This window comes from Arachis ipaensis, chromosome B2, assembly GCF_059453495.1.
Source record: "Arachis ipaensis isolate K30076 ecotype BB chromosome B2, ASM5945349v1, whole genome shotgun sequence".
In the NCBI taxonomy this organism is placed as follows: Eukaryota; Viridiplantae; Streptophyta; class Magnoliopsida; order Fabales; family Fabaceae; genus Arachis; species Arachis ipaensis.
In genome coordinates this window covers 108,479,961-108,493,608 of record NC_142437.1, presented here as the reverse complement: position 1 = coordinate 108,493,608, position 13,648 = coordinate 108,479,961, and the positions used below count along the sequence as shown (strand labels likewise).

At 36.0% G+C, this 13,648-nt stretch overlaps 1 non-coding gene across 1 annotated transcript; it reads right to left on the bottom strand.

Moving 5' to 3' along the window:
* Positions 1–2,360: 2,360 nt before the first annotated feature.
* On the bottom strand, positions 2,361–2,468 carry LOC148575172 (small nucleolar RNA R71). Its single transcript, XR_015905744.1, has one exon. It is a non-coding gene; the product is annotated as a small nucleolar RNA R71 (small nucleolar RNA).
* Positions 2,469–13,648: the final 11,180 nt, after the last annotated feature.

Sequence of the window (13,648 nt, the reverse complement as noted above, 5' to 3'; positions counted from 1 at the left end):
TTTCAAAAATTTTTCAAAAATCTTTCAAAATTTTCTCACCTATTTTCGAAAAAAAAAATTTACTAAAAATAATGTTTTCAAAAATAAATTATTCTATGGCTTCAAAATTTTTAAGAATGAATTCTAGTGTTTCATGAAGCATGTTGAAGCCTATCTGGCTGTAAAGCCATACCCAAACTGCTTTGGGATTGGCTAATCACCTCAGTGGAGTCATGCCCAATCCTTCTGGATAGGGTATGTCAGGCTTGTCATGTCTGAATTACACTCATATTTTTATTAAAGCTTGGCTGGCTATTAAGCCATGCCTGACCCTTTGATTGGAGCTTTAAGACTAACATGACAAGATTCCTGGAATTCATATTAAAGATTTTGAAATCCTTATCTTTGTTTTTCAAAATAATTTTCGAAAAAAAAATAAAAATACAAAAAAATTAGAAAATCATAAAAATCAAAAATATTTTTTGTGTTTCTTGTTTGAGTCTTGAATCATATCATAAGTTTGGTGTCACTTGCATATTCATCTTGCATTTTTCGAAAATTCATGCATTCATAGTGTTCTTCATGATCTTCAAGTTGTTCTTGGTCAGTCTTCTTGTTTGATCTTGATGTTTTCTTGTTTTGTGTCTTTTCTTGTTTTACATGTGCATCTTTCGTTTATTATAGTCTAAACATGAAAGATTTCTAAGTTTAGTGTCTTGCATGTTTTCTTTGCATATAAAATTTTTCAAAAATATGTTCTTGATGTTCATCATGATATTCACGGTGTTCTTGGTGTTCATCTTGACATTCATAGCATTCTTGCATGCATCACATGTTTTGATCTAAAATTCTCATGCATTGCATCATTTTCATGTTTCTCTCTCTCATAAAAAAAAAAGAATTCAAAAATCAAAAAAATATCTTTCCCTTTTTCTCTCATCAAATTCGAAAATTTGGATTGACTTTTTCAAAATTTTTTAAAATCAAGTTGTTTCTTATGAGTCAAATCAAATTTTCAATTTGAAAATCTTATCTTTTTCAAAATCTTTTTCAAAAATCAAATCTTTTTCATTTTTCTTAGTTATTTTCGAAAATTATAAAAATATTTTTCAAAAATCTTTTTCTTATTTTTACATCAAATTTTCGAAAATAACATCACCAATTAATGTTTTGATTCAAAAATTTTAAGTTTGTTACTTACTTGCTAAGAAAGTTTCAAACTTTAAGTTCTAGAATCATATCTTGTGATTTCTTGTGAATCAAGTCATTAATTGTGATTTTAAAAATCAAATCTTTTTCAAAAACTAATTTCAATCATATCTTTTCAAAAATATCTTCTTATCTTATCTTTTTCAAAAATTTGATTTCAAAATATCTTTTCTAACCTCCTAACTTCTTATCTTTTCAAAATTTGTTTCAACTAACTAACTAACTTTTTGTTTGTTTCTTAACTTTTTCAAAACTATCTAACTAACTCTCTCTCTCTCTAATTTTCGAAAATATCTCCCCTCTTTTTCAAAAATTTCTTTTTAATTAACTAATTATTTTTATTTTCGATTTTAAAAATTTTCGAAAAATACTAACATTTTTCAAAAACCATTTTCGAAAATCACTAACTCTTTTTCAAAAATATTTTTAGAAAATTCTCTCTCTCCCATCTTATTCTATTTATTCATTCATATCCTAACATCTCATCTCACATCTCTGCCATCCTCATAGTTGTGTTTCTTCCATTATATTACATTCTTTGTCTCCCCCTCTTCTTCCACTCACACAGGGATCCCTATACTGTGGTATAAAGGATCTCTATTATTATTATTATTTTTCTGTGCCCACTTCTTTGTCATATGAGCAGGAGCAAGGATAAGAACATTCTTGTGGAAGCAGATCCAGAACCTGAAAGGACTCTAAAAAGAAAACTAAGAGAAGCTAAAATACAACAATCCGGAGATAACCTTTCAAAAATTTTCGAACAGGAAGAGGAGATGGAAGCCGAAAATAATAATAATGTAAGGAAGATGCTTGGTGACTTTACTGCACCTAATTCCAATTTACATGGAAGAAGCATCTCCATTCCTGCCATTGGAGCAAACAACTTTGAGCTGAAACCTCAATTAGTTTCTCTGATGCAGCAGAACTGCAAGTTTCATGGACTTCCATCTGAAGATCCTTTTCAGTTCTTAACTGAATTCTTGCAGATATGTGATACTGTTAAGACTAATGGAGTAGATCCTGAAGTCTACAGGCTCATGCTTTTCCCTTTTGCTGTAAGAGACAGAGCTAGATTATGGTTAGATTCTCAACCCAAAGACAGCCTGAACTCTTGGGATAAGCTGGTCACGGCTTTCTTAGCCAAGTACTTTCCTCCTCAAAAGCTGAGCAAGCTTAGAGCTGATGTTCAAACCTTCAGACAGAAAGAAGGTGAATCCCTCTATGAAGCTTGGGAAAGATACAAACAGTTGACCAAAAAGTGTCCTTCTGACATGCTTTCAGAATGGACCATCCTGGATATATTCTATGATGGTTTATCTGAGCTATCAAAGATGTCACTGGACACTTCTGCAGGTGGATCCATTCACCTAAAGAAAACGCCTGCAGAAGCTCAAGAACTCATTGACATGGTTGCTAATAACCAGTTCATGTACACTTCTGAAAGGAATCCTGTGAGTAATGGGATGCCTATGAAGAAGGGAGTTCTTGAAGTTGATACTCTGAATGCCATATTGGCTCAGAATAAAATATTGACTCAGCAAGTCAATATGATCTCTCAGAGTCTGCATGGAATGCAAGCTGCATCCAACAGTACTCAAGAGGCATCTTCTGAAGAAGAAGCTTATGATCCTGAGAACCCTGCAATAGCAGAGGTGAATTACTTAGGTGAACCTTATGGAAACACCTATAACTCATCATGGAGAAATCATCCAAATTTCTCATGGAAGGATCAAAAACCTCAACAAGGCTTTAATAATGGTGGAAGAAACAGGTTTAGCAATAGCAAGCCTTTTCCATCATCCACTCAGCAACAGACAGAGAATGCTGAGCAGAATCCATCTAGCTTAGCAAATTTAGTCTCTGATCTATCCAAGGCCACTGTAAGTTTCATGAATGAAACAAGGTCTTCCATTAGAAATCTGGAAGCACAAGTGGGCCAGCTGAGTAAAAGAATCACTGAAATCCCTCCTAGTACTCTCCCAAGCAATACAGAAGAGAATCCAAAAGGAGAGTGCAAGGCCATCGACATAAGCACCATGGCCGAACCTGTGAGGAGAGAAGAGGACGTGAATCCCAAGGAGGAAGACCTCCTGGGACGTTCAGTGATCAATAAGGAGCTTCCCTCTGAGGAACCAAAGGACTCTGAGGCTCATCTAGAGACCATAGAGATTCCATTGAACCTCCTTATTCCCTTCATGAGCTCTGATGAGTATTCCTCTTCTGAAGAGAATGAGGATGTTACTGAAGAGCAAACTGCCAAGTTTCTTGGTGCAATCATGAAGCTGAATGCCAAATTATTTGGCATTGATACTTGGGAAGTTGAACCTCCCTTGTTCATCAATGAACTAAGTGATCTGGATCAACTGACATTGCCTCAGAAGAGACAGGATCCTGGAAAGTTCATAATACCCTGTACCATAGGCACCATGATCTTTAAAGCTCTGTGTGACCTTGGTTCAGGAATAAACCTCATGCCCCTCTCTGTAATAGAGAAACTGGGAATCTATGGGGTGCAAGCTGCTAAAATCTCATTAGAGATGGCAGACAGCTCAAGAAAACAGGCTTATGGACAAGTAGAGGACGTGTTAGTAAAGGTTGAAGGCCTTTACATCCTTGCTGATTTCATAGTCCTGGATACTGGAAAGGAAGAGGATGAATCCATCATCCTAGGAAGACCTTTCCTGGCCACAGCAAGAGCTGTGATTGATGTTGACAGAAGTGAAATAGTCCTTCAATGGAATAAGGACTCCCTTGTGTTTAAAACTCAAGGATCTCCCTCTGCAACCATGGAGAGGAAGCAGAAAAAGCTTCTCTCAAAGCAAAGTCAACCAGAGCCCCCACAGTCAAACTCTAAGTTTGGTGTTGGGAGGCCACAACCAAACTCTAAGTTTGGTGTTGAAATCCCATATCCAAACTCTAAGTTTGGTGTTGGAGAGTCTCAACAAAGCTCTGCACATTTGTGAGGCTCCATGAGAGCCCACTATCAAGCTATTGACATTAAAGAAGCGCTTGTTGGGAGGCAACCCAATTTTTATTTATCTAACTATATTTTTCTTAGTTATACGTCTTTATAGGTTCATGATCATGTGGAGTCACAAAATAAACAAAAAAATCAGAAATGGAATCAAAAACAGCAGAAGAAAAATCACACCCTGGAGGAGCATCTGCCTGGCGTTCAAACGCCAGAATAGAGCATGGTTCTGGCGCTGAACGCCCAAAATGGGTAGCATCCTGGCGCTGAACGCCCAGAACAAGCATGGTTCTGGCGTTCAACGCCAGAAATGGCAGCAAATGGGCGTTGGACACCCAAAATGGGCACCAACCTGGCGCTGAACGCCCAGAGTTGTGTGCAAGGGCATTTTACATGCCTAATGGGTGCAGGGATGTAAATCCTTGACACCTCCGGATCTGTGGACACCACAGGATCACCTCAAGATCTGTGGACACCACAGGATCATCTCAGGATCTATGAATCCCACAGGATCCCCACCCACCTCACCATCTCTCTTTCCATTCATGATCATCCCTTCTGTTTTCCATTTACCACTCACATCCATACACCCACTACCTTCAAAATTCAACATCTCCCTCCCACCCAATCCCACCCATATGGCCGAATACACACATCCATCCATCTCCTCCATTACTTCTTCTTCTATTCTTTCTTCTTTTGCTCGAGGGCGAGCAACATTCTAAGTTTGGTGTGGTAAAAGCATAGCTTCTTTGTTTTTTTTTCATAACCATTGATGGCACCTAAGGCCAGAGAAACCTCTAGAAAGAGGAAAGGGAAGACAAAAGCTTCCATCAAGGGTCTATAGCTCAGTGGTAGAACATTTGACGGTAAATCAAGAGATCCCTGAGATACCTCAGGGGATACATTTTCTTCCACACAATTATTGGAAGCAACTAAGGGTGGAACATCAAGAGCACTCCATCATCCTTCATGAAATCAGAGAAGATCTAAAAGCAATGAAGGAGGAGCAACAAAGGCAAGGAAGAGACATAGAAGAGCTCAAGGACATCATTGGTTCCTCAAGAAGGAAACGCCACCAACACTAAGGTGGATTCATTCCTTGTTCTTATTTCTTCTGTTTTTCATTTTCTATGTTATGTGCTTATCTATGTTTGTGTCTTCATTACATGATCATTAGTAGTTAGTAACTTTGTCTTAAAGTTATGAATGTCCTATGAATCCATCACCTCTCTTAAATGAAAAATGTTTTAATTCAAAAGAACAAGAAGTACATGAGTTTCGAATTTATCCTTGAACTTAGCTTAATTATATTGATATGGTGACAATGCTTCTTGTTTTCTGAATGTATGCTTGAACAGTGCATGTGTCTTTTGAAGTTGTTGTTTAAGAATGTTAAATATGTTGGCTCTTGAAAGAATGATGACTAGGAGACATGTTATTTGATAATCTGAAAAATCATAAAAATGATTCTTGAAGCAAGAAAAAGCAGCAAAGAACAAAGCTTGCAGAAAAAAAAAATAGGCGAAAAAAAAATAGAAAGAAAAAGAAAAAGCAAGCAGAAAAAGCCAAAAGCTCTTAAAACCAAGAGGCAAGAGCAAAAATCCAATAACCCTTAAAACCAAAAGGCAAGTGCAAATAAAAAGGATCCCAAGGCTTTGAGCATCAGTGGATAGGAGGGCCTAAAGGAATAAAATCCTGGTCTAAGCGGCTAAACCAAGCTGTCCCTAACCATGTGCTTGTGGCGTGTAGGTGTCAAGTGAAAACTTGAGACTGAGCGGTTAAAGTCAAGGTCCAAAGCAAAAAAAGAGTGTGCTTAAGAACCCTGGACACCTCTAATTGGGGACTTTAGCAAAGCTAAGTCACAATCTGAAAAGGTTCACCCAATTATGTGTCTGTGGCATTTATGTATCCGGTGGTAATACTGGAAAACAAAGTGCTTAGGGCCACGACCAAGACTCATAAAGAAGCTGTGTTCAAGAATCATCATACTGAACTAGGAGAGTCAATAACACTATTCGAAATCTAAGTTCCTATAGATGCCAATCATTCTGAACCTCAATGGATAAAGTGAGATGCCAAAACTATTCAAGAGGCAAAAAGCTATAAGTCCCGCTCATATGATTGAAGCTCTGTTTCATTGATAGTTTGGAATTTATAGTATATTCTCTTCTTTTTATCCTATTTGATTTTTAGTTGCTTGGGGACAAGCAACAATTTAAGTTTGGTGTTGTGATGAGCGGATAATTTATACGCTTTTTGGCATAGTTTTTAGTATGTTTTTAGTAGGATTTAGCTACTTTTAAGGATGTTTTCCTTAGTTTTTATGTTAAATTCACATTTCTGGACTTTACTATGAGTTTGTGTGTTTTTCTGTGATTTCAGGTATTTTCTGGCTGAAATTGAGGGACTTGAGCAAAAATCAGATTCAGAGGTTGAAGAAGGACTGCTGATGCTGTTGGATTCTGACCTCCCTGCACTAACAATGGATTTTCAGGAGCTACAGAACTCAAAACGGCGTGCTTTTAATTGCGTTGGAAAGTAGACATCCAGGGCTTTCCAGCAATATATAATAGTCTATACTTTGGCTAAGAATAGACGACGCAAACTGGCGTTCAACGCCAGCTCTCTGCCCAAATCTGGCGTCCAGCGCCAGAAAAGGAGCCAAAACCAGAGTTGAACGCCCAAACTGGCACAAAAGCTGGCGTTCAACTCCAGGAAGGACCTCTACACGAGCAACACTCAAGCCCAGCCGAAGCACACACCAAGTGGGCCCCGGAAGTGGATTTATGCATCAATTACTTACTTCTGTAAACCCTAGTAGCTAGTTTATTATAAATAGGACCTCTTACTATTGTATTAGACATCTTTGGATTATCTTTTGATCTATTGATCACGTTTAGGGGGCTGGCCATCTCGGCCATGCCTGGACCTTTCACTTATGTATTTTTAACGGTAGAGTTTCTACACTACATAGATTAAGGTGTGGAGCTCTGCTGTTCCTCAAAGATTAATGCAAAGTACTACTGTTTTCTATTCAATTCATCTTATTTCGCTTCTAAGATATCCATTCGCACCCAAGAACGTGATGAAGGTGATGATTATGTGTGACGCTCATCACCATTCTCCCCTATGAACACGTGCCTGACAAACACTTCCGTTCTACATGAAATAAGCTAGGATGAATATCTCTTAGATCTCCTAACCAGAATCTTCGTGGCGTACGCTAGAATGATGGCGGCATTCAAGAGGATCCGGAAAGTCTAAACCTTGTCTGTGATATTCCGAGTAGGATTCAATGATTGAATGACTGTGACGAGCTTCAAACTCGCGATTGTTGGGCGTTAGTGACAGACGCAAAAGGAGGGTGAATCCTATTCTAGCATGATCGAGAACCGACAGATGATTAGCCGTGCTGTGACAGAGCATGTGAGCATATTTTTCACTGAGAGGAGGGGATGTAGCCACTGACAACGGTGATGCCCTTGCATAAAGCCAGCCATGGAAAGGAGTAAGACTGATTGGATGAAGATAGCAGAAAAGCAGAGGTTCAGAGGAACAAAAGCATCTCCATTCGCTTATCTGAAATTCTTACCAATGAATTACATAAGTATTTCTATCCCTATTCTATTAATTATCATTCGAAAACACCATTATCAATTTATATCTGCCTAACTGAGATTTGCAAGGTGACCATAGCTTGCTTCATACTAACAATCTCCGTGGGATTCGACCCTTACTCACGTAAGGTATTACTTGGACGACCCAGTGCACTTGCTGGTTAGTTGTATCGAAGTTGTGAACCATGGTATTGGCACCATGCTCTTGGCGCCAGTGCCAGGGAAAGAAAGAGCCATGAATTTTACATCATTAAAGTGTAATCACGATTACGCGTACCAAGTTGCTCACATTGCCAGGGATTGTTCGAGCCTGGACATCACAATTTCGTGCACCAAGCAACATCCCGAGAAGAAACGGATAAAGTCAAAACAAAGTCATCAAAGGAGCAACAAAATAGCAGTTCAATCAGAAAGCTACAACATCAAATAAAAAGGCAACAAAACATACAAAACCCAAAAACCCTCAAGCACCGGGAGAAATGCCAGAAACATGCATCACGACAACAATTGAGCATCACGACGCAAAAAGATTCAAACTTTCCAGCATGCAAATGAAAAATCAAAGCTTCACCAAAGAACCAAAGACAAAGCGACGAAAAAAGAAAATAAGCAGAAAATAAAACCAACCTGAAGAAAGCAGAAAGCTTCAAAGAAGTTGAAGATGGAAGATGGAATCCGGAATCACCCTTCCTCAGCAAAGGAAAGCCCTAACAAACACCAAGAAATGTCGTAGGGAGAAATGAAAAAACTGCAAACTTCAGGCAAAAACAGAAAGTGAGAAAGAAAAGGGAAGTTACGGTAAAGAAACAGAGAAGAGAAACCGTTTTCGTGAGTATAAAACTCAAAATAAAGAGGCTAGAGAAACAGGGCATTAAAAACCAATTAATGAGGGTATTAAACCCTTGCACATTCCCAAGGCTAGAACGCTAATGCAAAAGCGCGCGCTTTTAGAAGAAACGAAAGGGAAAAACGTTCCGCATTCAAAAAAGAAGGAGTCTCTACAAAGAAGAAGTCGACAAAATGCTCGAATTTGGCTTCACCAGAGAAGGATCGAAGTCCTAAGACTAAGACTCGACGTCCAAAAAGAAAAACTGAGCTCGAGCAGGGGCACTGTTCATACCCTAGGTCGAGCTGTCCGACCCGGGATGTTCTACTAACAAGACGACCGACCTCTTCAGGTCAGGACAATCCGACCTCTTCTCAAAGAGCTCGGCCAAATCATCAGGAAAACCCAAAAAGGGCCCAAATAGAGGAACACGACCCAAATCCAAAGGCAGACTAAGCCTATAGAGATAAGGGCGGTTCCCTTGAAGATAAGATGACCTCACTCAAAGATAAGATAAGATAAGATAACTAACTTATCTTATCTAAAGAAGGTCTCTCCACACCTCTATAAATACACTGGAGCACCCAGGTATAACTCAGACTCTGATTCTACTAAAAACATGCTTAATACCCTTGCTAACTTAAGCATTGGAGTCCCTTGCAGGTACCCCCACTCTCCGGTGACAAAAGATCAGCAGTGCAGCCAGTCTAGCAAGTCGGACGCGACAGCTCTGACCGCCACCTACCAGCTGGACACGTCATCTCCGATCAGCACAGAAGATCTCGTCCGAGATCGACCTACATGATATTAAATTGTTTAAGTAAAAAATATTGGTAATCTAAATAAATGAGATATAAATTCATTCTATAGTGAAAAATAATACATATAAAACTACTAAATTACACAATATTTTTTATTTTTTTAAATACATATATCATATATAAGTATAGTTTCTTAAAATTTTGAGGAGTCGAGGCTATTACTCACCTTTCTCTAGATCCATCCTTAGATGTAACTGTGTGTTTTACTGTAATATTGGAGGCTAGCAAAAATCGCTCCCCACGATTAGTAAATAGCAGTAAAAAGAAAAAAAAAAAAAAAAAAGAAGAAAATGGATCGGAGGGACAACTAAAAGTATGGTGGAGACAATTTCATACATGGTGGGGACAATTTGTGAAGGAGATAACAAAATTTGAGATTTATAGCCGCTAAAGCTCAATTTTTTTTTATCTGCTTGACAAATCGCTCACCCCCACCATGCATCAAATTGTCCTCACTATACTTCTAGTCGCCTTCTCTATTTTTTTTTTTTTTTGTTATTTTTTTGTATTCTTGCTGTTGTCTACAAATTGCGGGGAGTGATTATTGTTAGCATCCAATACCAAAGTAAAATACACAATTGCATCATAATTACGCATTACACCAACTGGCAGCCAATATTTAAAAAAAATTGTCTATTTTAGAACAGGTAATATAAAACAATAAGTATAAAGAATAATTATCCAAATGAATTTCTAATATCTTTAAAATAAGATATTTTAAATTTTTAAATTTTAAAATATATAAAATAATTTTTAATATTTATCTTAGTTAGATAATACAGTTTTCTTCTAATTTGATCCAAAAAGTAAAGTACAAAACGATTTTCAAAGAATTTAAAAAATCTCAAAATAGTCATTCAAATATTTTAAAAATTTTAAAACAGTCATTTCGATTAAATGGTTAAAATTTGAGGAGAATTGTATTATTTATCTGAGGTAAACTTTAGAAATTATTTTGTGTATTTTAAAATTTAAGAGACTAAAATGTCTTATATTAAAAATTTCAGAGATTAATTTAAATAATTACTCAAGAATTTAAATTTAGAGTTTAGAAATTAAAATTTAAAATTAGAATTTAGAGTAAAAAAAATAATTTTAAAAAATTAGTTAATATTAATTAAAAAACTGAATTCTCAGTTCAATTCATATAAAAAAATTAGTAATTAACATAAAATCATTTCCTATTAATTTATTTCAATAACGACGGAAATAACATGTTATGTAAATATTTTAACCTGTTACGTTATTATTTAACATAACAAACTAACCACCGTACCATAAGAGCTGGAAGTTAATTCTTAATTGTCTTCTCATTTCTCAACAAGTAGAACTTACTTGCTCTATATTACATGAACTTACAAAATAACGTAAGATCTATCTCATTTTTCATTATTTCCAAAGTTTCAATATCTCCATAAGATTGAAAGCCGAATCTCTCTCGTTACAAAATTTTAGGGAATGCAACTTTCCATGTCTTTCAAAGATTGTTTTTCATGGAGTCAGTAATTGTCCACTATGGGGGTGTCATTATGCTCTTTATGGGATATTTTGTAGTCTTCCCATTTGGAGAATATTTTTCATTACTCAATGGATTATTATATATACAAGACGAAACTTAAATTTTTAATATTTATTTTAAGTGGATTAATGAACTAATCACCCAATCAATTTAAATTGATTTATATTAAAAAAATTTTGTTAACTTTTTTTTTTCTTGAAAACCTTTGTTTTGAGAGTTTGATATATAACTCCTTTGACACAATTATATTGCAAATAAAGTCATTTAGAAATGAGAAAGTGCAGAGAATCAAACTAATATTAGTCAATTTTAGAATTTATTTTATAATTTAAGATTTAGGAATTAAGAATTTATGATTTAAGATATAGATTAAAATTAATAAAATAATTAAAAAATAATAATTGATGTTTACTGAAAAAAATTAATTATCTCATTACTGTTTGGAAATAGCATGTTACTGCCAAATGTACCTCCAATTACAGTAATAAAAATTCACTGCACATTAAGCAATTGAGTGATACATTAATCAAACGGAATATGCTGCATTGCAACCATGGAGACTGTAGCATATATGCTACCTTAGAGTCATACGCCATCATTCATGTATGTGCCTGTTTTGGTGCAAGTTTAGGGTCTTCCAGAAAAAAATTATACTATCTCTATGGATCCAGAACTGGGTGCAAAAGTTGGCAGTGCATGGTATTGGATGTTAGTATGTTTCATATTAATGATCGTAAAAGGAAGGAAAATAATATCAAGTGTAGAACCTCTCTCGATGATTTTTACGTTGAGAGAATATTAATTTTTAATTAGTTAATATTAGTTAAATTTTATTCTTAATTAATTATCTTAAATTTTTTTTTGAGAGTTTGGGATTTAGAGTTTAAAATTTAGGGTTTTAAATTTGGGATTTAAGGTCTAAAATTTATTTAAAATTTAAGATAAAAATATATAATTCTAAAAAATTAATTGATATTAATTGAAAAAAATTAGACTCTCTAACTAATTAATTAAACTCATTTGAATTTATTTAATTTTGAGTTTAACTAAAGTAATTTTTTTAGCTAATATTAGCCATTATTTTTATTGAAATTATTTTTTAACCAATGCAATAACACGCTAAAATAATCTATTCTTAAGGAAAAAGAATATTTATATTAACAATACTTTTAATATGATGACACTAATTTCAATTGGCTTGTGCAATTTTTTTGTTGTTGTTTCTTTTGAAACTTCAGTATGATTTTCGAAAAGCTATTAGGACTTCTTTTTTAAATCTTTGGGATTTATGGCTAGTTTCATGAAATTATTATTATTGTTGTTGTTGTTGTTGTTCCCGTGTGAAAGTGGACTCCGAAGTATAGCTCGTTTTGCTGACGCTTGAACTGGCTTTTTTTGGAGTAAAGGGTGTGGAACGTCGTCTTCGAGTGGTTTGTTATTTGGGTTAGGTTAGTTATTCGTATCTTTGTTGCAAATTTGACGGGTCCATGGTTTGTTATTATTATCCGCATTTGTTGGGATGGTGGTAGTCTGAGTAGAGAGTTTGTTAGAGAAGGTATCTGCCAGTTATACCAGATTCCGAGATATATGCAGTTTGTGGACGAATGGTTGAGTAACGGAACATAACCCCCAAACTTGACCTGTTTTTCAAAACCGAGGTGTAACAGGTCGAGCTTTAATGTATAGCTCGAAGATGGGTATAGAGGCATCCCCCAAGGTCGAGTTGTTTTTCCTTGGGTATTTTGAAAAAATGTGTCAAGGTTGTGTTTTTGGCAGTAATTTAATTGGGAATTTTGATGAAAGAGAAATTTTCGGATAATGTGTTAGGCGTTTTAATGCTTTATTGAGAATAGGGACAGTCTTGAATCAGGAGCGTTGATTTGTGGACTGGTATGCAGAATCAATGGTTGTGGTATATTTTGGAGTTGTGGTTTTCTTACCTGAAGATCTGGTTAGTGGGCTAGTGGATTTACTTGGACCTTTGGTTTACTACTGTGTTTTTTACTTTTTCCTTGCGTTTTCTGAAGATGAACAAAAAAGGTTAGTTCTTTATGATTTTCTTCGTATTTTCTTCTCTTCTATTGCTGTTTGGTATTCTGCTGATGGATAAGGAAAAAGGTGTGGTAGTTGAGAAAAAGGGTTAAGGGTAAGAAGAAGAAAGGGGTGGTGGATGATGCTGACAAAATCGTCGAAGAGATTTTTGTTTGGGATCCCGTAAATCCCTATGGGTGGATTTCTGAGTCGGTAAAAAGTTGGGCGTCCGTGTTTGATGATGAACGTAGCATGTCGCAGTTGGGTTCGCCATCTTCTTGGGTTAGAGAGGGTAGTGGCATAAGCCTTAGGTTTCTGACATGCAATGCTGCTGACCGCATTTTTCATCGTGGTGAGGGGTTCGAATATTTTTATATGTACAGTGCTGTATTTGTAGAGTTGGGGGTTAGGTTTCCTTTCTCTGAGTTTGAGTGTGGCATTTTAATGCAACTAAAGTGTGCTCCGTCACAATTGCATCCTAACTCTTGGGCGTTTGTTAGAGCGTTCGAAATTTGAATGAGTGTTTTAGAAATTGAGCCATCCTTAGAGGTGTATTTTGCGCTGTTTCAATGTAAGGGCGTGAAAAGGGGGTGTTGGTTGAACCTTGCCAGCGCCCCTGGGCGTGCTATTTTTAGCTTATATCGATCATCGTTTAAAGGATTCAAGTCC